Genomic DNA, 24163 nt, shown 5'->3' with positions numbered 1-24163 from the left:
CTAAGATAAGAGGTAAAAAATTATTGTTACTGAATGATTATAATTAATGCTTGTTATTTTATTTATAGAAATATTTAGCAGTAACTTCTGGTAAACCATTTCCCTTCCTTTTATAACACAAAAATGGAGATGAAGTCTGCCTATGCTAACAATCGCAAGGGTCAGCTGTGTTGGTTTTTTGTAATAAACATTGTTAACTGAAAACTTAGACTTCTTTCATTTATCGGACTGAGTCAGAACTTTAAAGCAGAAACTAGCTTTGAAGTAGGGCCCAAAGTAAAGAAGAAAAACACAACAAAAACCTTTAATGTTTTATCTGCAGGTTTGCTGACCAAATCCATCTGCTTTATTTGACAACTGATAAAGACTGGCAGGTGCTCTAATGAGATGGCTTTGGCTGCACTTGCAGATCATCCTTTCGAAACCCGCAGCAATGTCGCTCTCCAAATAGCTGAAAGACATGACTGACCTCAATGTCAAATGTGTCAGTGGATGTGTGCATGACCATTCTTGTGGGTGCATGTAAAACACCCTCCCGCACTCCTCTCGCTGTGGCTTGTTGACCCCTGCTCCTGTCTGCCCTGTATTTTGGTTTTTTTCCTTCTTCCATTTTGGGTCTGGCCTTTTCCACAACAGGAATTCATCAGCAACAGCCAGCATCTGAATGAGAACTTGCAAAATGGCCATATCACCCCCAGGCCTGTGCCACAAGGGGAGAAAGGAGCTGGCCAGTTCCCTGCTCTCTGGTCTTGCTCAAACAGAGTTTGTCATTTAAAAGGCAAGATTTGGGGGAAGAGGTGGCATAAAATCACAGGTCCCCAAGAATGACTGAGACTGGAAGGGACCTCTGAAGGTCATCTGCCCTGTCCCTTGATCAAAGCAGGCCCAGTTTCAAAGTTAACATTTTCAGTATATATATTGTCTGAAAGCAAATTGTGCACCTTCATCTCTCTGCTTTGTAGGTATCAGCTGGGAATGTAGTTTCTTTCTCATAGACTAAGAGAACAGAATAATCAGGTTAAAATTAGAGCAAGAATTCCAAATCTGTATCTATCTTTTCAGCTTCTATTTTTGACTTGGAGAAGGACTTTTGTACCCAGACACTTGTTTGCTTTTTCAGATGTATCAGCTAGTCTGAAACAAATATGACCCCCTCCTACAAATCTTGCTGGTATTCTTAGACTCTTCCAGCAAGAACATTATCTTCAGTGAAGTTTTGACTCAGCAGTGACCAGAGAATTTTTGTCCCTGAGATTACATACGAATTATCTCAAACAAGCTGCTGAAGCTGTTATTAAAATAAGCAGATAAATCAAAGAGTCAACAGTGCTTAAATGGTACAGAAATTAAAAGAGAAACTGAAGTAGAATAGCCTATGCAAAATCAGTGATTCTTTGTTTTTAACATAGTTGAAATTCATTTGTGCCTGTTATCCACCCCCTTTTTTGCTGCTAAAGTTGACAATACCTTTGGTTTGCCATTCCAAGTGAGGGGAGGGAGGAAATTAGGAGAGCAGACTAAAAGAAATAGGGTTGGACAGGGATGTCAGTAGTAAGATGTGCTTTGTCTAAAGTTCACTGATCTTCATTATGGTAAAAGATTAAGGGACATTTCTTCATTCTAATTCCTATACTGACAGTTCCCTATTAAAACAGCTGACAAAAAAGTGATGCAATCCTCTTCAAATTAGTCTTCATAACCAAAAATAAAACAGGAAAACTTGTCAGTTGTTAATTTTTTTACTGAGTATATTATGGGAAGCCTAGAGTAGAGATTTTGCTATACAGTCCAGCTGTTCCTGACATAACTAGGCACATGCACCAGATTTTTTATTGCAGTATAATCTTGCTCTGTTGAATCAAGTCAGAAACTTAAAAAAGCTCCAACCATATCACCCTGAGCAATCCTTGACCTTCAAAATTACATTTTCAAATGCTTGGGGAAAGAAAAAAAAAAAACTAGGATGATCTGTTCAGGCTGCTCTGAAAGGAATGCAGATTCCATCAGTGTCCATTTGCATCAGTCAGTGGAAATGACCCCAAAAAAATGTTCTCAGAACTAATTCCTCGAGCTTCACTTACTGGATTAACCACACTTTTTCCTGGTGCCATGTTACTATTGGTTATAATTTAGGCCAGTGGATCCATCGTGGATAGTCCATGCTCCAAACAGTTCATAGTGTGGCCACAAGAAAAATAACAGACAGCAGAAAGGACTTGTAATTGGCATTTATAGATGGGGACATGAGGCACAAATGGAGATTAGTGTCTTGAGGGGCAATTTGTGATGTATTACAAAAATCAAAGAGTTAAACACTTTTGTGTACTGCAATCCCAACCTCTAGAGCTTTGCCCTGTGCCTTGTACTGGGGAGCATCTGCCCTTGGAGACAATGTGGTACACAGAACAAAGCTTCTCCTCAATCACAGATCTTCCCTCAAGATGATACCTCTTGAACTATCCCATCACAAAAGTGTGAATATCAGCAAGGAAAATGCTTTTGGGGCTTCAGCAGGCCTATGGAGCAGGTGACCTGCAAGTTCACAGGAGCATTGTCAAATAGCGTTTCATTGCCTGTTCCTCTAGCCTCTGCCCCTTCCTCTCCTTTTTTGCTCTACTTCTCCCCAGTTAATTCTGATAGGGAGGTTTAGATAGAAGAAACAGGAAAATTATTGTTATTTTTCAGAATAAGGCTGTAGAATTTAAGGAGCTTCTAATTTGAAGAGAAAGCAGGGGAATGGAACTTCTTCCATTAGTTTCCCCTCCCACGCATTAAATTTCAATATGTCAAATAAGTGGAAAACTTAAAATGCAAGTCAGTTATGATCCTGAAGGACAAGAGAGAACAAAAGACCGTGCTGTTCCTGGAAAACTTAAGTCTGAGGGCCAGATAATTCTAAAAACTTCCACTAAGCCATTTGACTCGTCACATTCAATGAAGAGAAAACTCTTCATCCGTGAGGAGAAGAGCAATCCTTTCCAGGAAAAATAATTCATCTCAGACAAAGATGGCAACTAATGTGGAAATGAGTGGCACAATTAAAAGTGTGATTATAAAGCTATGGCTTTAAGATCTATGAATATGATCATAGACTGTATTTATCCAAACTATGGTTGTGTTCTTCCCTTCAGATTTTTGGCTTACAAATCTGTGGCAGGACATCACTGCTACATGAATTAAAGACTCAGGCAATAACCACTTCCTGTGAGCAGGAGGCACAGGCACAGTGCACAGCCACTACCCAGTCACAGACCTTCCTTCAGCAAATGCAGCCTGTGCTGAAAGAACTCACTGCAGATCCCACTGATAGTTCCAACACCGATACAGTCTTTGAATGCTGTCCTGGTGACGACTGCACTGCCACAACTGACCTTACTAAATACAGGGACTGTATTTCATGTGGCTGCCAATAAATACTGTGTGCTCTACTGACAGAACCGTGTTACCAGCCAGTTGTTAGTTAGTCTTACTTTTCATCTAAAGATGGCAGTGTGCTAAACCTCACATCTGTTAAGTTAGTGAGATACTCTTCTATTTTATAGAAAAGCTGTGTTTTAGGAGAATTAGTCTCAACAATCCAGCTGTAACTCAAGGGCAAGAAAATTATAGACCATGTAAACCTTTATCCGAACAAATAGGTAAACCAAATAAACCTCCTTCTCTTTAACTGAATAATCAAACTGCAGAAAGAAGTGATAACAGGGTAAAGGTAGCAGAAGAAAAGGTGGCAGCTAAATAATACCTTGTCAAACAAAGAAGGAGACCTGTGAGTGGCTACTTTGGAGTTAGGAGAATTGGATGAACATGTTTGCACACATATATGGAGGAGTAATGTGAACGGTGGTCAGGGCCATTTACTTTGATGTCTACTGGAACCCTGAACAAAAAGCAAAACAAACAAGAGATGCCAATCTCAATTTCCATACCCCGAAGTAACCTGTTACTATAGGATTTGAGCCTCCTGTGGTGTAATTCTGGCAGTAATTACATAGGAACAGCATTTGTGGTAGCGTCAGGACAAATATTACCTCCATTAGGTCTTGAACAAACATGAATCAAGAAGTGTAGGTGTTCTCCAACTTACTGTGTCCACATAACACCAGTTCATTGATTTTACTGGGTGCTATGGGCACCCAACCATCTGGGAAACTCTGTGTTTTGAATGCCCTCTGCTGGTCCTTCCCGTTGCAGAAGCCCATCCTTGGGAACCCTCTGTGATCCCAGAGGCCCATGGAGAGAAGAGAGGGAGAGTTAGCCAGAGGCCAATGCCAGCTCGGCCACCTCACTGAAAGCACCACAGAGAGAGTATGGGGCTAGGTCTTGCTTAAAGAAGTTATAGCTGCCTTGTAATGATTTTTAATAATTCATTAAATGCTAACAGTGATTAAATTTTTTGGAATGTGATTTGTCATAGAGGAGGGCTAAACTCTCCGACTGGAAGGAGGAGGGGCAAGAGGGGGAAATGCTGTGGGCTGCATTTGAATGTGTCCAGCCATGGTATTTACTCCTACACCCCCTTGTGTCATCTACCTTGAGGCAATTCTCCTTAGATTTCGTACAGCTCCAATTTAAAGCTTATGCCAGCAAAATTAGCATTTCGGGGGCAAGAAACATTCTCAGTGAAATCTGCTCCTCTCTGGGTTGCACTTGTGTGCGAAGGCATACCCAGCCTGGCTTGGTGCTGCATGCTGGGCATCTTTACTGCATAAAGAAACCAAACTACCCAGGGAAGATGTGCTCAAAACTTGTACAGAGGCATATCCTTCAAAGCTTTTCAGAGCTGGCCCTATTGACTCCTTCCAGTAGCAGATGCAATATCAGTCTGTATATTTTAACAATTAGCAGCAGTAATAGAAGTCTGCAAGGTATTTGTAAGTTAATGTAGCTGCTTAAATAAAGTTTGTAAACTAGACCTCTGTTGTTCCATCTGTTTTTTGATCTGACACCTATCTTAATATAGTAATCAGCAACAAGCAGGAGGGTGTGTTAGCATGTTACATTTGTTAGCATTGCTACAGGCGAGAAAATGCTTGAACTTTGTGAAAAGAAGCAAAACCAAAACAATAGAGTAAGATCAAAGTGAAATCTCTGATGATTTTTCTTTCACAGTAAGTTTCCTTCTTTTCCATCTCTCATTTTCTGAGAAGTTTCTGTTCTTGGAGGTACCCTTAGATATTTTTTATGAAAAGGAGAACACTGAAATATCAACAAAAGCATTAAAGCAATCCCCAAAAAGGACTTAATATAGAAACAGACCTGAGGACAAAACTTGTGCACAATCAACACCAGTTGTCCCCCTTAGCTTGTTTTGCACACAGGAACTCCAGCTGTGGAGCCAGTGAGGCAGAAATAGCTCAGCAGGAAAGGCATGTGAGGCATGTGCACTGGAGAGCTTCGCAGAGGGTTCAATTCTTTTTCTTCATTCAGGTACCATACAAACGATTCAAATTTGAAAGACAGATCACTTCCCAGCCCTGCCTGCTCCTTAGCAAAGTGGATCAACCCAGAAAAGCCACAATTTCCACTAATGCCAGTTGTTTCCATGCATCTGGACTGGGTGTGTATTCATTCTGAGACTGGGCTCGCAGGCAGATGTGGTCACAGAATCAATGGATCCGAAGTGAGCACCATGCACCAGCCATCAAACCTCCATCTTGATTTTGCTGGAAAAGAGGAACCAGTAAACATAACTATGTACAAAATTTTAAGGTAGAAGAAATTCATGGCACCTGTAACTGGGACACTGACTGGGCAAGAAGAGATCAAAGTTCTTTTTTCTCTGTTCTTGGCCTACCACAAAGGGGAGTCATTCTACATCTGTGCACCAAACAGGTGCTGTTCTAAAAATGTATACAACAAAGCTGTCCCGTTCTGGAAAGGACATGGAAATTTGCTGAGGAGGACAGTATCTAAATGCTAAAGGAGATTATGATTATACAGCAATCTGAGGGCAGGACTTGAGCTGATGCTCTGGGAAACAAAAAATGTGATTGGTCCCATATTTCAGATTAAAATGTTTGGATGGCTAAATAGCAAATACTTCAAGTGCCCACAAGTACTTTCAAATGAGCTGCCTTCTCAGAAGTTACAAAGCAAACAACCCCAGTAAAATTCAAGGAAGGACTACATTACAGAGGCCAGCAATCTGGTCAAACTATTCTGGAGAGGGCAAGGTAAAAATCAATTAAGTAGGCTGTTAATTACAAGGTACATGCTTCACTCCAGATACAAAATAATGATGATGGAGCAGTAAATATAGTCCATGTGTGGGCCCTGAGCAGCACCCAGACCAGGTGAGTCACATTGTACCATGCCACAGTAGGTCTTCAGATAAGTGTGGCTGCTAGTAGGAGACCAACCAGTCAAGTTTGCAGACAGTAAGGCACTTTTTTTTGCCTAAAAAGTGGAGCCTGTTAGAGACCCCCTCAACTCTCTGATTATGGAATATGATGAGCTGGGAGGGACCCACAAGGATCATTAAGTCCAACTCCTGGCCCTGCACAGCTCCATGATGGGCTGTGCACTGCAGTTCTCAGGTGTATGAAAGATTTTCCATGGTCTCTGAAGAACCAAAACGGTTGGAAGTGCATTTCTATCGACCAGAGGGTGTTACTTGACATAGGATGGGATGGGTGGTAGTTGTTCTGCTGTGGATGGAAACACAAGGCTTGAGGGGATGTACCCAAGAATGGGAGCTGTAAAGATGGGAGTCATCCTGGTGCTCCTGTAATGGAAGTGATGGCTGGAAGCCTTGTACATAGCATGGCTCAATTTGTGGTTTCACCTGCATGTCTGCAGGCCTGCATCTGCGTGTTGGAGCTAATGACCACAGTCAGCTCTGATTTACAGGGAGCTGATAGAGTCACTTGGCTCCTCCTAAGCTGAAAATGTAGGTTTTGCTTGAGCAAAGCTATAATTTCTCTGTGTTGTGAAGACTGTGAGAGAACCCTAAGATACAGAGACCATATAAAACTGTATCTTTTCCTACTTTCTATAGTCAATTCCTCTGGTTCACTCAAATTAACATAGGGATTTTTTTTTCCCATCCCTATCACTTATGTGTTTGACTAAAGTATACTGCAAGGTGAAATTATTTCATTCAATTATGATTTAAAAATAATGAATCCCCCAAATATTTCATCACAGACTTAATTTGAAATTTCTAGAATCTCATTGTTTTACCGAGTGTCATGGTGAGATTTTGATTCTCTTTTTAAAATACAGTTGCTAGTAGCTGCCATCAGTTTAACTTTTCACAGAATGGGTGGAAAGGGCCTCAGAGGGGTCATCTGGTCCAACCTTCCTGCTCAAGCAGGATCATCCTAAAGCACATGGCACAGGATTGCATCCAGACAGTTCTGGAGTCTTTCCAGCAAGGGACACCCCACAACCCCTTTGGACAACCAGTTCCAGTGCTTGGTCACCTGCCCCCAGCCTACACTGGGGGTTATTCCAGTGAATAACCAGGGTTATTCCTCGCCAGGTACAGGAGCCTGACTTCGCCCTTGTTGAACTTCAGACATTTCTTCCCTGCCCATCTCTCTTTTACAACTTTCTGTTCAGAAATCCTTTATTTCAGAGTTCATTTTAATTGCAGTCTGAGGTTACCTGACAATTGTTGCTAGACTTGTCCTGGCACTGACACAAAGGCCCCACCTCTGGCTGAGGTATGAGACAAAATACAGTAATTCCTAATTCCATTGCAATAGGCTCATGTGAAAATGGTACTGCTGCCTTTTTGCAAGCCTTGGCAAAACATGAGCTATATGAGTTGGAAGTTCTTGTCTTTTGCCTCTTTTTTGGAATAATATAGTGAAGACTTCAGAAAGAGAGAGGGAGAGCACTATACTGTATTGCAAGGTCTGTTTATTTTATCACTCACAAGGAAAAAACTATATTCACATTTTGGGTTGCCTCATCTTAAAATGAATAAAAAAATGATAAATCAACTTGACTTCACATAGCCTTTTGACTGCAAGAGTATTTTGTGGGAGACAGGTAGCCTAGAGGCTCAATTTTTCAGAGTTTTTTCCTTTACTTTTCATGACTACCTGTTTTCCCTTCCTTGGGTTCAATACTTGAGGTGTTACCTGCTGCCCACAAAAAAGAGTGGATCTTGTCTAACCCATCATCATACCTGGAACTTTAGTAGGGTATTCCCCTGGTTCCCAGAAAATCCAAAAATCTCTCTTCTTTCATGATCCAAACTGTGATAAATAAAATGTAGGTATGTTGCATGGAAAATAGTAAGCACAGCAAATGATATTTTGTCTCTTTAGTGCAGTTTGACATGTTATTTGTGCCTTAATATCTCAGCCATTGAAACACCTTTGGTTGTATTTTCAGGCTTTGAGCCTCACTGTGAGGGCAATACACTCAATTTTCATTTTGAAGTTCAATTAGCACTTTGAAAATAGCATCATAGAATAAGTGGAGATAGAAAGGGAACCAGGATCATGGGTTCCAAATCCTGGCCCTGCAGTGGACAACCCCAAGAACTGCAGCATGTGCATGAGAGCATTGTCCAAACAACACTGACCCCAAGCTTTACTGAAAAATAGCTCCACAAGTATTGTGCAACTTCATAGGATCATTGCAGCCTGTGAGACTGGCTATTTGTAACACAGTCAAAATGTCTTCAAGTGCAATATGGGCCCTTCAAACATACCCACCACTAACCTGTGGGTAGTTTTCATGCTTTTTGCATTGTGCGCTGGGTAGAAGACAGAGAAAGTTTAGGAAACGTTATTGCTTCATGCAATATCTTAATACACATCTACCACCCACTGTGCCTATCTAATGCACTATCTACCACTTGGTAGAGCCTGATATTGCACAATAACAAAATTTAACAGCAGTTTGGAAGAAGAAAAATAACTTCTCATCTTATGAGTAGGCCTCAGTCTCTCCCCTCCCTCTGTCAGGCAGATCCACTTAAGCCCTGATTGCTCTGCCAGGTTTGAGGTGTTCATTTCTTGTTGATTTATACTTGTGATTCCTGGACTGATCCACTCTGATATGCTTTGCATCATCTCTGGAAAGCTAAGGCTTTGTTTTCCCAAGTCACTTGTATTCCCTTAGATGTCAACTGATTTCAGCAGAATAGCATCTGCATGGCTGAAACAATGCTGTGTACAACTGGCAAAAACTAAATTAGGCCAAGCAAATGAACCTTTGTGCAGTTAGGTTTATTGTTTATGCTTACAGTTGCCCTGATAAACCAGAGGTGTCAGTTGTTCCAAAATTAAGCATAATACTTTGCTCCAGGTAGCAACTTGACGTAAAAAGGCTTGGCAGGTGATTACTTAATAATATCATTTCATCTGCTTCAGTAATTTAAATATTGTCAGCAGCTGAAAAAGTGCCTATTCAAAGTAGCAGCTCTAAGGATGCTTAATATCTTGTGGACTGCCTTCGAGATCTACAGATGAAAGTTAGGTGGTATTACAATTATTATTGTTGTGTCATAAAATCTGGGTGTATACTACAACATATTTTCTATGAGTACTCATTTGAATCTGGACTTTAAACAGGCTGTTCTAGCCAACTTGTATTTCTTTCAAGCTTGCTTCCAAAACTTATGTTGATTGGTAAGTTTGCAGGGTATACATTTTGAGTCTGATTTCTGCAAGAATTTTGAGTCTGCATTTGCTTTGCAAGTCCAGCACCTGAGGTGACTGAGTTGCATGGCCAGAAAAGAGCAACAACGTCACGCAAAGTGTGACAGAGCAGAGGAAGATTGGTCTTTACACAGTGATGAAGCAGCCAACAAACAGGGGCGTCTAAACTTATCTGGTAAGCTTTCCAGTCAGAAACAAACCCAAGAGCCTCTCCTAGATTAAAGCTGGGTAAGTTTTGCTTGCCAATGTTTGTTAGACTGCCCCACTGATGGGCTGTGGCTGTTGTCCTTCCTGGAGCACAGATCCTATGAGTTGCCTCAGCTCCCCATCGTGCTTTGTGCTTTGCATGACTAGGAAAGAGGATCCCTGTCTGTTCAGCAAAACATTTCTAGTCCTGCACATGCAAACAGGCTAAAACATCATAATTAGTCACATATTTTAAGTCTTTTGCTCTTTAGGCAACAAAGTCTCCGTGGAGAAACCACAAGGGCTTGGCTAGAGCCAAATAGCTGTGTTTACTGGAGATACACAAACGTAGGAGGCTAGAAACCTGCACTGATGAGCTGGTTGGTTTCTGGCATCTTCAGCCACAGAGAGCTGTGGAGAGTCCAACAGACCATTTAAAGGCAGAGCACATGAGTAAGAATGTTATATATGGGGTTTTATTGTTGTTTTTGAAACTCGTAGCAGTAGGACACCAACGTAATTTAGTCCCATTTTGAAGCTCCACTGTGTTTCCAGCATGATAAAAAGCAGGTACCTCATATGCACCCAGAGAGTCTGACACAGCTTCCACTAGAAATGGTTGCTCTGTTCTTATCCAATAATACAAGTCTGCCACGGAAAATCCTCACTGTTCCCCTTTGTACAAACTATTTGCCTTCCTGCTGTCATTTGTATTATTCTGACCTGAACAATCTGAACAGCTCTAAATGTGTAATGATACTATTGGGAAAACAGAAGACACTGCATTGGGTATGGATGGTTGTGTGCAGGTACCCTTTCATGGCTGGATCCAGGAGTGGGTGAGCCTTCAGCTCTGCTTTTAGGGTTATTCTTAAGGTATGTACAACTGAGTGCTGTCTGTGTGCTAGAGCACACACACTGAAATTGCAGCACGTGAATTGTTCCGGGTGCCTGAGCTCTCTGGGCAGGCAGTGCAGGCTGGGGAAGCTGGATGTGAGGTGATGGGGAGCAACCAAACCTCAGCAGAATCACCTCAGTGGTGCTGCAGGTACAGGGTTACTTCCTCATCACTTCACGTTGTCCCATGGGTCAAGTCAAGCCCTGACAATGACAGAGCATGTTCCAAGGCCGATGAATGTGTGGAGGAGAGCATGAAAATGCACAGGGCCCAACAACCCTGTGCAGTCTGGCCAAAGGGCAGTGTGAGGAAGAGGCTGGGATTGCACTGAGCAATGATGCTCCAGGGAAGGCTCTGGTTACCCACTGTGACGTGTCTCTAATGATGGCTGGAGGGTGAAGGCATCTGTAGCCCATACTCCACCCTGAGAATTCCCCCTGCCTCCTGGGCTCTTCCCTTTCTGTCCACAGAGGCTGTTGGAGCCTCCTAGTAATGAAAACTCAAGGTCTATCAAGTTGAAATGAGAACAACAAAGCAAAGAGGATGCCTCAGTGCTTACTCTCCTATCCGTGGCTCTTCTGGGCTGTGGCTGACTGTGAAGGAGCCTCACTCTGTTCTAGGAAACCAAAAACTGTTTATGTGAGAGGAGAAAAAAAATGTACCAGTAAAGGATTAAAGATTTAATAATCATAAAGGAAAATATGCTCTGTAATGAAGTATCAACACCAATTGACTAGTTTCTGCAGTTTTGACAATTGCCAGGTGTTCTGCAGTATGATCTGCACCTGCCCGTGTTGTTCCTGTAGCACCTAGGTGCTCTCCTCCCTACCAACCTGCCTCCTGCCCTGAAAATTCCCCCTGAGAAAGGTGGGAGTATTTAATGTTTGGTATGTTGTCATGGAACCAGAAACCCCTTTGGGCAGATAGTTGTCATATTTTCCTGTTTGTACAAGTGCGGGAGTGCTCCTCGGCAGCTTTCACCAGGGATCTGGTGGACATCCGGGGCTGTGCAAGGGATGTGCATGGGCAGGAATCTGCATGGGGGTCCCCCTGCCCACCCTGCACTCCCTGGTACCAAGGACTGAGCAAACCTGGATCTGGGCCAGCTCTCCAAAGACCTGTGTGTGCCTGCTGCACCTTGGCCTGGTCTAAGCTCTCCCACAGAAATTGTGACTCTTTCTCTGAGGCCAGTGTGTGTGTGCTGAGCTTCTGAGGGGAGCAAGCACACAGACCTTGGTTTGGGGGTCTCCTCAAGTGCAGAGGGGCTGTGGTAGGAGTAGTGTCTTGCTGCTGGTGCTACAGCTGGGCTTTAGGAGTGACTGTGGCTTCAGTATCAGGAGCATATTTGTATTCTGAATATCTTTCACATTAAGAAAATTAATCTTTCTGATTATACACAAGTGTCCTTTCTTTCTGGCACTGATTGCTGCCTACCAGACTCTAAGCATTTTTGACACTTTTCATAGAGTTTTTCCCCTTCTATCTCTGCTTCTGTTATACTTCCCATCAGCTCTGTTTGCCTCAAGGTGCAGAGGCATGGATAAGAAAGAGTAAGGAAAGAAGTTCATGCTGAGTCTGGGTTTGGTTGATTGCACAGCTATAGCAGTCCTGTCTTCTGGTAAATTTCCTTACATAACTTGTCTTTGCTCAGATGTAATCTCCTGCTCCAGGGCTGATGCTTTTCCCAAGCACAGTACACCCCCTGTATTCCAGCACACTGACATCCATACATGCTGGTCCACCAAAGACTGGACGAAGAAACTGTCATTCCTAGGACACTGTAGGTCCCTGTTCCTAGAAACTGAGGGTGAGGTCAGACAGCAGGGCAAAGCAAACATCATGCAACATCAGTGCAGGGGCTGTGTCCCTGTTGCTCTCCCTCCCAGCAATGCTATTTCACTCCTTCTGTGCTCCAGCTTCGGCACGTGCGTCTCTGCACGGGCTTCCTCAGCCTGCCAAACTGGCCGTGGGTTGTTTGCCCCACTCCTGGGGTTAGTTTCCTGCTGGTTCCCTGGCTTGAATTGGTTTTTTGGCCTGTCAGCTGCACAGCAATGCCAACAGGAGGTAGCAGGGAGGGGAGGTGGGCTGGGGTGCATCCCCCCCCAGTCCTGTGGCGTCTGCAAGCCTCGGTACCGGCCCAGCCTTGCCATCTCACCACACCCTCAGACAGAACAGCAAAGGACACTTCAGCTATTCCCGAGCTAGATGTCTGGAGAGATAACAACAATAGACAATAAGAGCTGTGTACTGCACACAAGCATTTTTGGCAGATAGCAGCAATTCGGATATTGGTGTCTGAAGAGCAGTGCTAGGTCTGACTGCAGTTGCAAACCCACCGACACAGAGGCATGCATACCTAAGTGCCTTTTCCCCCACCCTTTGCTTTCTGTTGCACTTTACCTTGATGGATAGGGAACTGTCTGAATTAATTGCATCCTATTATCATAAAGGTGGTTACTTCATAACTGCTGGTAATTACCTTTTTGAAATATGCTTTTGAAAGATTGGCACATCTGTTACAATTACAGCTTCTTCCATCATTGCATTTGAAAAATACATGTGTATATATTCAAATTGGGGTTTGAAATCAGATTAATTGCTGTATTCTTGAGCCTTGGCCCTCTATTCAGAGAGATGCATATGTTCTCAGAGATGTATTTTTAAGGAATAAACTTTCCTAGTAAAAATCCAGCTTATCCTTTTGCTCTCTTCTTTCCTCCCTGAGCTGGACTGAATTTAGACTTTCAGAGGTACAAGTTTAAGCAAGATTCAACTAAACTTCTCTAAGTGAATGTAGCAGCAAATGGGATTATGGTTGACAGAGAACCTAAGTCTGCCTAGGTTTTGGGGGGCACTAAGATTGCCACAGAAGTAGTCAGTTCCTACCAAAAAAAAATGTGAACTGCAGTGACTTTTTTAGAGTCCATAAAAATTGGAGCATCCAATACTTTCATGGGCAAGTTCAAGGCTAGATATTCTCTCCCTCTCTCTCTCTCTGTCCTTGGTTCAGGCAACATAATAAATGGGTAATCTTATTTCTATTCAGCAGGACATTTATTTTCAGTAGTGCCAAATGAAAAAAGACTTTATTCTCTGAAGGGTTCTAAGGTGTTTGAGAACATTATGATTTGCAGTTTGGAGTCTCCTCTGTAATGAACTGAATTCATGCTTGATTCCAAGGGGCATAAGTCCAAATTTGATTATAATTTAATATTAACAGTTAAAGCTAAGTTCCAAAAACTTGAGCATCTGTGGAATGAACTTCCTTCACAATTTTCACAGACAGTAAAGTCTCCACAAGGGCTGGGTGTCTGCTCCTGGCAGAGCTGTGTGGCACAGGCGCTCTTTAGAAGAATAAATAGGGCTTTATAGCCTATTCCTGGCAATCAGCTGCCAGCTTGGAGAGTCACCTGGCCACCCTGCATGCCGTGTTTCTAGTGGCTTATGTGACAATAAAATAAAGCTTGTTATTAAAAGGCTAAAGTCATGATCTGATCTTTTTGAGAGCCTGCCCAAATTGTCCATAATCTTCTGTTTATCAACTATTGCTAAAGTTCATTTATTTATAACCATGACAAATAACCCCCATGTACATTCCTCCAGTGATTTATTGTGCAATTGTTTTGCATTCCTGAAACGTAAAACAAACCATCAAAGTAAGGCAAGATGCAAGATATTAATTTTTAAGGAACAAACGGAGGAGAATAATTCCTTGAAATGGACAATGCAAAACGTAAACCAGCTGCTCATACAGCATGATAAGATTTAAACTGAAAAGTTACAGTTCTGATGAGCTCTCCATGAGAAGTGCAAGCTGTTTCATTGTAGAACAGATAATGGTTATGCCACCTCATCACAATGTACTTAGGTCTCCAATAATTCATCATCCTGCTGTAAAGCCTGGGCTGTTGCTGGGCAGCCTGGCTCTGGAGCCTGTGTCCCTCATTGACCTGTATTGCAGAAAGTGACTCATGTACCCTGATCCAGTTTTCTTTAGGGAACACGAGGGCTGGATCTGATCTTTTGGGAGTAATATCAATGGTCCTGTCTATCTAATCTTTATTTCTCTATCCTCTGCTCCTGTAACAGAATGTGCACCAGGAAGCTGAGTTGCAATAAGGATACCATAGGAAACACATAGATATTGTTCTCCTACCTCCCAAGGTCTTGTGAGACACGTAAGGCTGGGCTTGCCCAAAGCATGCCTACTGTGCAAGGAAGTGGTGTTTTCTTTGCTGGCTTTGCTTATCTCATTTGTCACAAATAGACTCACAAAAAAAGGGAAAGCCCTCAAGATTTTGTGTTTAAGCCAGTGCATTGCAATCACTCAGTAGCCCGTGGTCCACCAGTGCCCTGCACTGACAAATTCATCTAAGACAGGATTTGGACTTTATTCACAAGTACTAATTTTGAGAACCTTTGAATTAGTGTGACTCTCTCAGTCAGACCTACATTTTTTGACCAATATTCCAGAGGAATCTACATCAGATATTGTATGTGCTGCATGGTTACATGGTCTCCTGGGTAAGCCAGGTCCTGGCCACAGGAACAAGTGAGCAAGCAGGTGGTACTGATTGTACCATCGGTTTGCTCAGCTCCACCAGGCTGCAGCAGAGCACGGGCTCACTGGGAAACCTGCTGGGGGTGTTGGGATGTACCTGTGAGCTCCCTGGTTTGTGGCCACTTTGCACCAGGCTCCAAATGAAATTTTTGTTGTACTGTCAGGTGCCTTCTCTGAGAAGTTAACCCAGCAGCTTTACCCTTGAGTGGCCCTTTTCTGAAGTGTCTCTTTTGTTTGACTTGCAGGACCTTAGTTAGTCTTGTAACCTATGCTCCTCTGTCAGGCTGGTGGAGACTGGTCAGAAGCCAAAAGTGGAGGATACACCTAAGTCTCTGCTGGAGAATAGAGTCACACACCCGTATGAAAATGCACATGAACAGGCACATTATGAACATAGACAGGGATTTTCCTAGAAGTCAGGCAAAAACCCTATCGTCGTTCTTTGCCCAGCCTTGCTGTGCAAGCACAGCCAGTTTCTCAGGGTTCAGGAAGCCTGTAGTGAAAGTGTCCCTGAGTAAAACAAATTAAATGGCTGGCTAACATTAATGTAATCAAGCTTCATCTCAGCAAGAGCTGAAACAATGTACAGAGCTCTAACATTACTGGAAATCTGTGAAACGAGCATGCTGTTTCTTGGTTGTTTTGTTCTGGTTAATACCAATTGTTTAGAAAAGAAAATTCTTCTCAAAAAGGAAATCAAGAGCATTTCTCCATCCCTACTGTTGCTGCAATAACAGGAAACAAAATTCACATATACAGAGCTTGGCAGATAAGAGCTGAATGGCAGCTTGTTTTTTATAGCTTGTGGCAAGGAATCCAAAAGAAAATCAAATCTCTTGCCCTCCTAATTCACAGTGAACTCAGCTCTGAGTCTTCTGGGAGTCGTGCAGACAGCAGGGTGGATCTACCTAGGGATGAGAGCTGCAGGAGACCTCTCTTTTGATCTGGCAAGACAGCTGTGAAACAGGATCATGGTTGGCAGCTGGTAGCAACACCCACATAGAGTGACCTAGACACTCACAGAGGGAAAGCCAGAGTGGCTCTGAGCAGCCAGGGGGCTCAGAGGTTCCTCCCAGGGACTCCTCCAGCTTATTATCTCGTGTTTTTCTGACAAAATGTCAACAAATCAGTGGAGGGGAATTTTTATCTGACTGGCTGCAGGAAAAGTTGCAATCCTAGTAGCCTGTCTGCTCGTTGCCTTTGCAGGAAGGTCAGCCAAGGAGGTCTCCTTCCGTCATGTGGCAAAACCCAGCAGCACCTCCATCTCTGCAGCTGGCATCCCACAGGTTGTAAACAGCCTCAGCTGAGAGATGAAGGCTTTTGCAGGAGCAGTGCAGGGAGTAGCTGAGGGCGATGCTGTAGTTTGGGTTTTTGGGACAAATGCAGTAGCTGCATGGTTCTACCAATGCTGTCAGCAGCAAAGTAATTAATGGACTTGATCACTTACATGTCTTTGGGGGGTTCAGAGTATGTTGTCCCTATAAGGAGACCTCTCAGTGGTTTCAGGCTATCTGCAGAGTTAGAACAAAGATGCTCTGTTCCTGTGCTATATGTATAAATTTTGGATGAGAAAAATTAGAGTTTACAACGTTGGAGCCACATTTCTACAGTACACCAATATTTTGTTCCACAAGTCTCCCTGTAAGGGACTGCACAATGCCTGGCAGTTTTCCTTCAGGCTGCTGTGTCTTGTCACTTTCTTACATTTTCCATCTAGTTTCTTAAATTTGTATACAATGTTTTGTTCCACATTCCCATTCTCAGAGCCTGGAATACTACCAGTGGATTTCATTTAATCCTTTCTTTTCACCTAGTCTGAGGGCTAATCCAGGTTTCTGACAGCATTGTTATTGGCGGCTGATGCTGGCACCACTGAAGTATACACTTCTGAGTCAGGGCTTGCTCGCTGGCTGGTGCCATTTGCTGTATGTCTCAGGTACCATGTGAGTAAAAGAAATGCAAGATTACATCTTTAGCAGTAAAAACCAAAGTGTTTTAAACAACTGAAATGCACTCCAACCACTGTGCTTTCTGAGGCTGTAATAGTGGAGGGATCCTTGAATGAGGCCTCTGCAAATAGAGACCTGTAGGAACTCAGGGCTCCTGCCCCAAAGAATTTACTATTTAAGAAATAATGTACTTCTATAATGTATGTGTCTCACCCAAAGGTCCAATCACACAAGATATTTTAAAGGCTGAAATTAAGCCTGATGGGGCAGCCTTATTAAATGATTAGTCTGTTGCTGCCTTTAGGCTGGGCTGCATTGCAGACATGTTTGCTGGCTTAAGTGCTTTGAACCAGTTTGCCTGTCTTGACACAGCAGAAAAAGCCTACTGTTTTTTCCAGGGGTGGTGGAATACTTTGAATAACATCCATTGAGCTCAGATTCCTGTCCATATGAATTGCACAGGGTAGTAAACTTCTCTGTATTTAGAACAGGCTCTGTCTGTATATATGTATATGCATGTATACACAGACTGGCAGCTCCTGTTACTGGACCTGACTCTGTTCTGTCCACTTGCCCCCTGTACTTCCAGTTTCCTGTGCAATGTCTTCTGTTTGATGTGTTTCCTACCTGGGAATGCCCCTTTTACCTACTCTTCATTCACCACCAAGGGATAAAATGTCTTTTCTCCCTCATGGACCACAGAAACAAGCTCCATTAAATGTAACAATGATGTCATAAGCAGCTTTGCTTTGGAGTGCATTTAGTCATCGTTGACCACTTGTGAAATGATGGCCAATACTCTGCTTAATACCGGGGTCATCTGGATTTCTTTCAGGAGGATTGTAGCTCAGAAAGCTGTTTGTTGCTGTGGCACATGGCTGAGAAATTCTTACCACATCTTATCGGAGAAATATCTACAGCCGGGACATTTAATTGCTGTTGCTTTCTTTTTGAGTTAACTGGAAAATATGTCATCTTTAAATAATCTCTAGGAAATGTCTGAGTTGGTAGTATTGTTTGTGGAAGGCAGCCACCGCAAATGTTTGGCATTTCCAGTTTTCATTTGTATTGCTTGTACATGGAATGTGAGAGGTGTATGTGAAAGTTGCCGCAGCAAATTGAAGCACAGTGACATGTACCCCTGATGGCTTGTGGTTTATATACTGGGTTTATATAGATTTTCACACAGTTGACTCTCTAGATATCTCCTGCAAAAAATCAGGAAAAATATGAAATTAACACAAATCCTCACCTCAGGGCTTAGCACACAATTTCAGAGCAATACCTGTCTACTAGTGAATTGTTCTTCTAGAGTAACCGGTTTTTACCCATAAAATGATGGAATGATTAGGGCTGGAAGGGACCTCACAGATTCCAACCCCCCTGCCATGGGCAGGGACATCTTCCACTAGATCCGGTTGCTCAGGGCTCTGTCTAACCTGGCCTTGAACACTTCCAAGGATGGAGCATCTGCAGCTTCTCTGGCAACCTGTTCCACTGCATCACCATCCTCTAAGTAAAGAATTTTTTAAATACCTCATCTAAACTGAACCTCTTGTCCAATGCCAGCTCTCTCAGTCTGTCTTCATAGGAGAGATGCTCCAGCCCTCTCAGCATCTTTGTGGCCCTCCCATGAGCTTGTTCCAGCAGATCCAGTCCTTCTTGTGCTGGGGGCCCCAGAGCTGACAAGAGTAACAAGGTACATGCTCCTTGCTGTGTGGCAGGTGACTGTAAGCTTCAAATGACACCTTCACTGAGATAAGTGCAATCGACTTTTACAGGTCTGGGAGGCTAAAACCTGCGTGGAGCTGAGTCAGCACTTCTGTGGTGAGGCATAAGGTGGGCAAGACCCAGCACTGCTTACCACCGTGCTGAGAAACCTCAGCCAAAAAATTCAGGTGTTGACAAGGCCAGAAAATGCTTGTTGCAAGTATAGAGTAGTTCCATGAAAAAAATTCTCAATTAATAAATCATTGGAGCTTTCATAGTGCCCAGTTTAACAGAATTTAGAGATGAGAGGGGATTAAGTGAAAAACAGGAAGCATCCTGCAAGAATTTCCCCCAGAGCGATGTGGGCGAGGGAATGAAGCGAGAGAGGGAGCCCAGATGTGTTTGCAGTTGTGGAATGCATGCCTCTGAGGGGTGGTGCACAATCCCCATCCCTCTCCCACTCCTGCAATGCACACCAGCACTGCTGGGAGAACTCAGGGCACTCTGAGGAGCAGGTGGGCAGAGTGCCTTGGATTCATGAGTCACTGAGATGCATTTTCTCTTATGTCATTCTTTTCCCCTCTCCACCCCCTGCAAAAAAAGAATCTCCTCTGCAACTCTGAAAGAAAGGCTCTGATTTCTGGGTAGCCTCTGCAAGGGGTAGGATTTTCAGAGCAATGCTCGGAAGAACTGAGAAGGAAATACCTTCTATAAAATATTTTATTGACCTACTTGAAATCATCTTGGTGACAGCACAGCTACCCAGAAAAAAAAGTCGTGTCTTTCTGCATGAACCAAAATAGCATTTTTGTTTGAAGCATGAAACATTGATGAGAAAAAACATCTGTACATATAAAAGGTAGTTAAGCAGGCAAAACAAGTGTATTGCTTAAATAGGGAAGCTTGACAGAGAATAAGTTATCAAAGCACAATGATGCTTGAAAAATGCCAGGAGAATGAAAATAGTTTTCTTCAGAAGAAGAGGAATTATGATTCTCCTGAGCCACAGAATATAATAATACGAAGTAAATCATTCCTTCCCTTTTCATACAAGCTCTTTTCACTGCCAAAAAGAGACAACTGTGACATGGAAAGGAGAAAATAATTATTCTGTGAAACTCTGAATATCACTTTGTCTCTAGACCTCAACTTGAAATAGCTGTATCAAAGAAGAGTCATACTAACATCTTTCTAATTAATGACCATTAATCTTGTGACCCTACTGTAGTCCCAAAACAAACAAATAAGTACTTCTGGTTTTTGTTTTGGTGGTTTTTTTTTTTGGTGGTTTTTTTTTTTGTTTGTTTGTTTGTTTTTTGTTTTTTTTTTTATTCCCAAAGCGTGTTTTAATTCCCAAAGAGAGTGTTGTTACAAAAGTGGTGTGGCAGCTATACACATGGTTCCAAAAGTACAGGAATGAGCAGAATTGCCCTGTGAACCTGGGACTGTAACTGGCATATCAGTAGGAAAAGGAAAGGGAAAGTGTTTGAATTCTCTTCCCAGCCACTAAAATACTGGAAAACAATGTTAATTCTCTATTATACTAATGTGTTAGGGACATGGAAAAGACTCAGTTTAAGAGCAGCAGCAGAGACAAGTGGGCCAGACCTTCATAAAGTGCCTGTGTTTGCCAAAAAAGTAGTGTAGTTCAGTTTCTTGTCTGTTTCCTGAGTACCTGCAGCACCTTGTGAGTGATTTTGTGGGTTTTTTTAGAGTTTATCTTTGAAATAACCCTTAAGATAGATGTGTTAGCCTCTACAGTCAACAGGATAAACACAGAGAAAAGGAGTCCTCTAAGGTGAAGGAGAGAAGTTGTGGTGGAGTAAACGGAACCTGTACCTACCATGTTTCCAGCCACTTTCTCACCTCATCAATTTCCTCTCCTTTCTCATTTCTTCCTCTCTTTCAGCAGTTTTCTTTCCATGTAGTGGTGGGAAGTGGGAGCTAGCAGCGCTTCTGGTTTCAGCAAGCCTTGAGGAGAAAGCAATGGTCTTAACTCTGTGAAACAGGTCTGGGCACATGAATATCCAGGATGTGCCCAGTTCCTTCACACATATACCTCTGATACAGCCTGGAATGCATGCCACAACAAAATAACACGGGAATGTCAGCAAAGGATAGAACTAAGTACTCAAACTCTCCCCTTACCCTCCCCTCTCTTCAAAAATATACTCTCACACATTTTAATAGACATAAGTTAATTTTTCTCCACCTAGCAAAATTGTTTTGTTGATTGAAATGACAGAAAGGAGCAAAACATTTGGTGCAAAATGGAAAAATTTGAGGTACTGTAGTAGAGAAGCAAAATATCTCTGCAGTGACATAATCCACTTTTGTGAACTGCAGCATCCATGTTTCACACTCAGTCTTATGCTCCTTGTGAGGCACCACAGCACACAGCCTCAGTTAAGGTGACCTGAGTCAAAATGCCAGTAGGGACTTAAAACCACAGCACTTCATTATTTTCATGGTAAAGACGATTTTTTTTTTCTTTTGGGGGTGAGAAAATAAAGGAAAATTGCCAGAGCTTTTTAAACAATTTCAAGTGTACAGATTTTCAGTGAAAAAAAAATTGCTATACATGACTTCCATGAGAAAAAAAATCCTATATTTTGTAACCAAAACTTCCTCCTCCACCCCCATCAGAGAATGTTTGTGGTCACTTTTAGCTGAAGGGAACTTCCCATTCCCAATACCCCAGCTCAAAGGCAAGTTGATATCAATGTGAGGTTTTGTTTATTCAGAGATGTCAGGATCAGGCCATAAGTCTGTAGAAACAAGAGACCCTACTACTTTTTTACTTGTAGATCTGCAACTGATGAGTGTTCAGCCTCCAGGAGTTTAGATGACTGAGATAAGGTTTCAGATAAACATCCAAATGTTTAGATTTTTATCTAACCCAAAATCTCTGAACCTTTAAAGGATTACCCACCTCCAGGGATAATCCTGTAGTGATTTCAACACCTGTACTGAGTCAAAGTGAGTTCAGAGTGTCCTGGCCACAAGAAATGGCTCAAGCCCCCATCCTACCATTTGTTTTGGCTTTCTAAAACAGTCTTTTTCAGATCTGAAGACAATTGTTGGGCATTGTGATTTTACATTATAAGATACTTCCAAACAGTTATCAATAGGATCACTTATTACCAGAGAAAAACTACCGGTGACATGCTACTCCTGTGGCCTACAGAGCAATATGTTCTGAATATTTTTGCATTTAATCAGAAGCCTAAATACCTCACAGCTTCACAGATATTTTAAGGAGCTGCTTTTCTGTCAGCATTCTGCTTCATAGGAGGGCTTTGCTGCCCTCTCTTGCAGTTATGGTGGAAATGTGCTCATGTTGGCACACAGCAAAGTTCCACTGTAGGTTAGTGTGACTGGTCCTGCAGATACAGAGATATGCCTGTACAGGGATACAGAGATATGCCTGTACAGGGATGCAGAGAGATTCCTGTTCCCAGATAAAGAACAAGATACCTCACGAGTGGCCATTTCCCACTGTCACCACAAGCATGTTAGACATACTTAGAGGGAGCCTTTTTGATCCAGTTCCAGCATTCACACAGAGAAGAGCCCACAGCAGGATAAGCTGTGCACTCCTCTCCTTCCCAGGCATCAGCTTGTCCAGGTGTCCTGAGGAGCAACTGTCTCCTAAATGACACATAACTCCTTTCAGAGAGTTACTAGAACTCTTTATAAATCTGACAAATTATTCTGGGTTTGGTTTTGGTTTCAGATGCTGTAATCATGCTTCACAAGGCACCAGGAACTGGGAGGAAACAAAAGTAATTACGTGTAACACTTTATACCTACCTGTGCATATGCACCATGTGTACATGGATGTCACACGTTATTGCGCCATGGATCTAAAAGTGCTTTGCAAGCACTAACTGAGAATGCCACAAAAATCTCCTTCTCTTTACTGAAAAGCAAATTAAAAAAAAAAAAAAGAAAAAACCAATGGGTGTTACTGTGACAACAAAATTATATACAGAACACGATCTTCCCTGAGGCTTTTTTGGCAAAAGCTTTAGCCTTATTCAGGCTGAGTCCCCTGTTAACCTGAAAGGAAGACAGAGGGTTTTTAATAGAAGGATTGCTCAGTACGCTGAACTGTTCAGTTTGGGTTTTTTCTTTTTTTCTAAATCTAAGCAAGAAAAAGAGAGCCACTCTTCTTCATTTAAGAAGTTTGTGTGCTGTAAATTAGCATATCTCTGAAAGCAGCTACTGACTTTGATCACTCTCCCAAAGTACAACGGTATTTAAGGAAAAGCTGATCTTATTTTAATCACTGGTTCTTCAGCTCACCTCTGTAATTAGAAGCTTGCCTCAACAGTGCTCAGGTGGAATGCACAGGAAACATATGATTAAATGGTGATTCTAAGTTTAGCATTTCATTTCCACAAAGCAAAACTAATATCAGGTGTAAATGTTTTCCGTAAAGTCAAGGGACATTTGGAAGATGAATTAACAACGTCCTATGTAATATCCAGAGACAAAGGACAAAAGAAAAGCCTGTTGTGATCTTGTGGTTGCATTCAACAGGGCTAGACTTTCAACCCTCCATTTTCACAGTGGGTCTTCTCTACAGATTTCATTTGGCAATCATGGTGAGGTGAGTTTCAGAGCACTTTATCAATAATGAAAACAAGAACAGGTTTGGTTTTCTTTCCTCTGCCACCCCTATCTGGATCAGCCTGAAATAGAAGCTTCTCTCTGTCCTGTTGTGCATCCTACTGTTTGGTAATTTCAGACAAATGTTTTTAACAGAGTTCTGGTGATTATGGTCTCCTTAATGTGTTGTAAATCCCTGGAAGTGGAGGAGGATGTTTTCCTGGAGAGAACAAATTTGTTTTTCCTTTTAAATAAAACTATTCTTTTGTAACTATGTGAATCTGGCCACTGGCAAGCAGACCTCTGCAAGTGTTAGAACTTAGAAAAAATTAAAATACCTTGCACAAAAGGGCTAACATCTCATTCATGTAAAGAAAATTATCTGGGGATTGTTTTTATCCACATTACTGTTGACATCACACAATACCTATGGTTTGCATCTCTGGTTCATTGTTTATTTCCCCACCATTCCAAGAAAACTTCCTCCTGGTAGGAATTAAGCAAATGTAAGGGCAAAAGTTGCTTCATGAACAGGAACGCTGCTTCTGTTACATTTCATTCTAGGCAACAAAAATGCAACTCAGGGTTCCCAGCAGTTTTTTCAGTTTCTTCAGTGAATGCATTC

The 24163-nt window shown here is 42.3% G+C and overlaps 1 long non-coding RNA gene across 1 annotated transcript; it reads right to left on the bottom strand.

The window, feature by feature from the left end:
* Positions 1-4985: 4985 nt before the first annotated feature.
* On the bottom strand, positions 4986-22835 carry LOC135288250 (uncharacterized). Its single transcript, XR_010351465.1, has 3 exons — positions 22738-22835; positions 20791-20895; positions 4986-5663 (listed from the first exon to the last, which is right to left on the bottom strand). It is a non-coding gene; the product is annotated as an uncharacterized LOC135288250 (long non-coding RNA).
* Positions 22836-24163: the final 1328 nt, after the last annotated feature.

Source organism: Passer domesticus, chromosome 1, assembly GCF_036417665.1.
Source record: "Passer domesticus isolate bPasDom1 chromosome 1, bPasDom1.hap1, whole genome shotgun sequence".
NCBI lineage: Eukaryota > Metazoa > Chordata > Aves > Passeriformes > Passeridae > Passer > Passer domesticus.
Note: the sequence above shows the minus strand (reverse complement) of the source record. Positions and strands in the feature narration are given on the sequence as shown.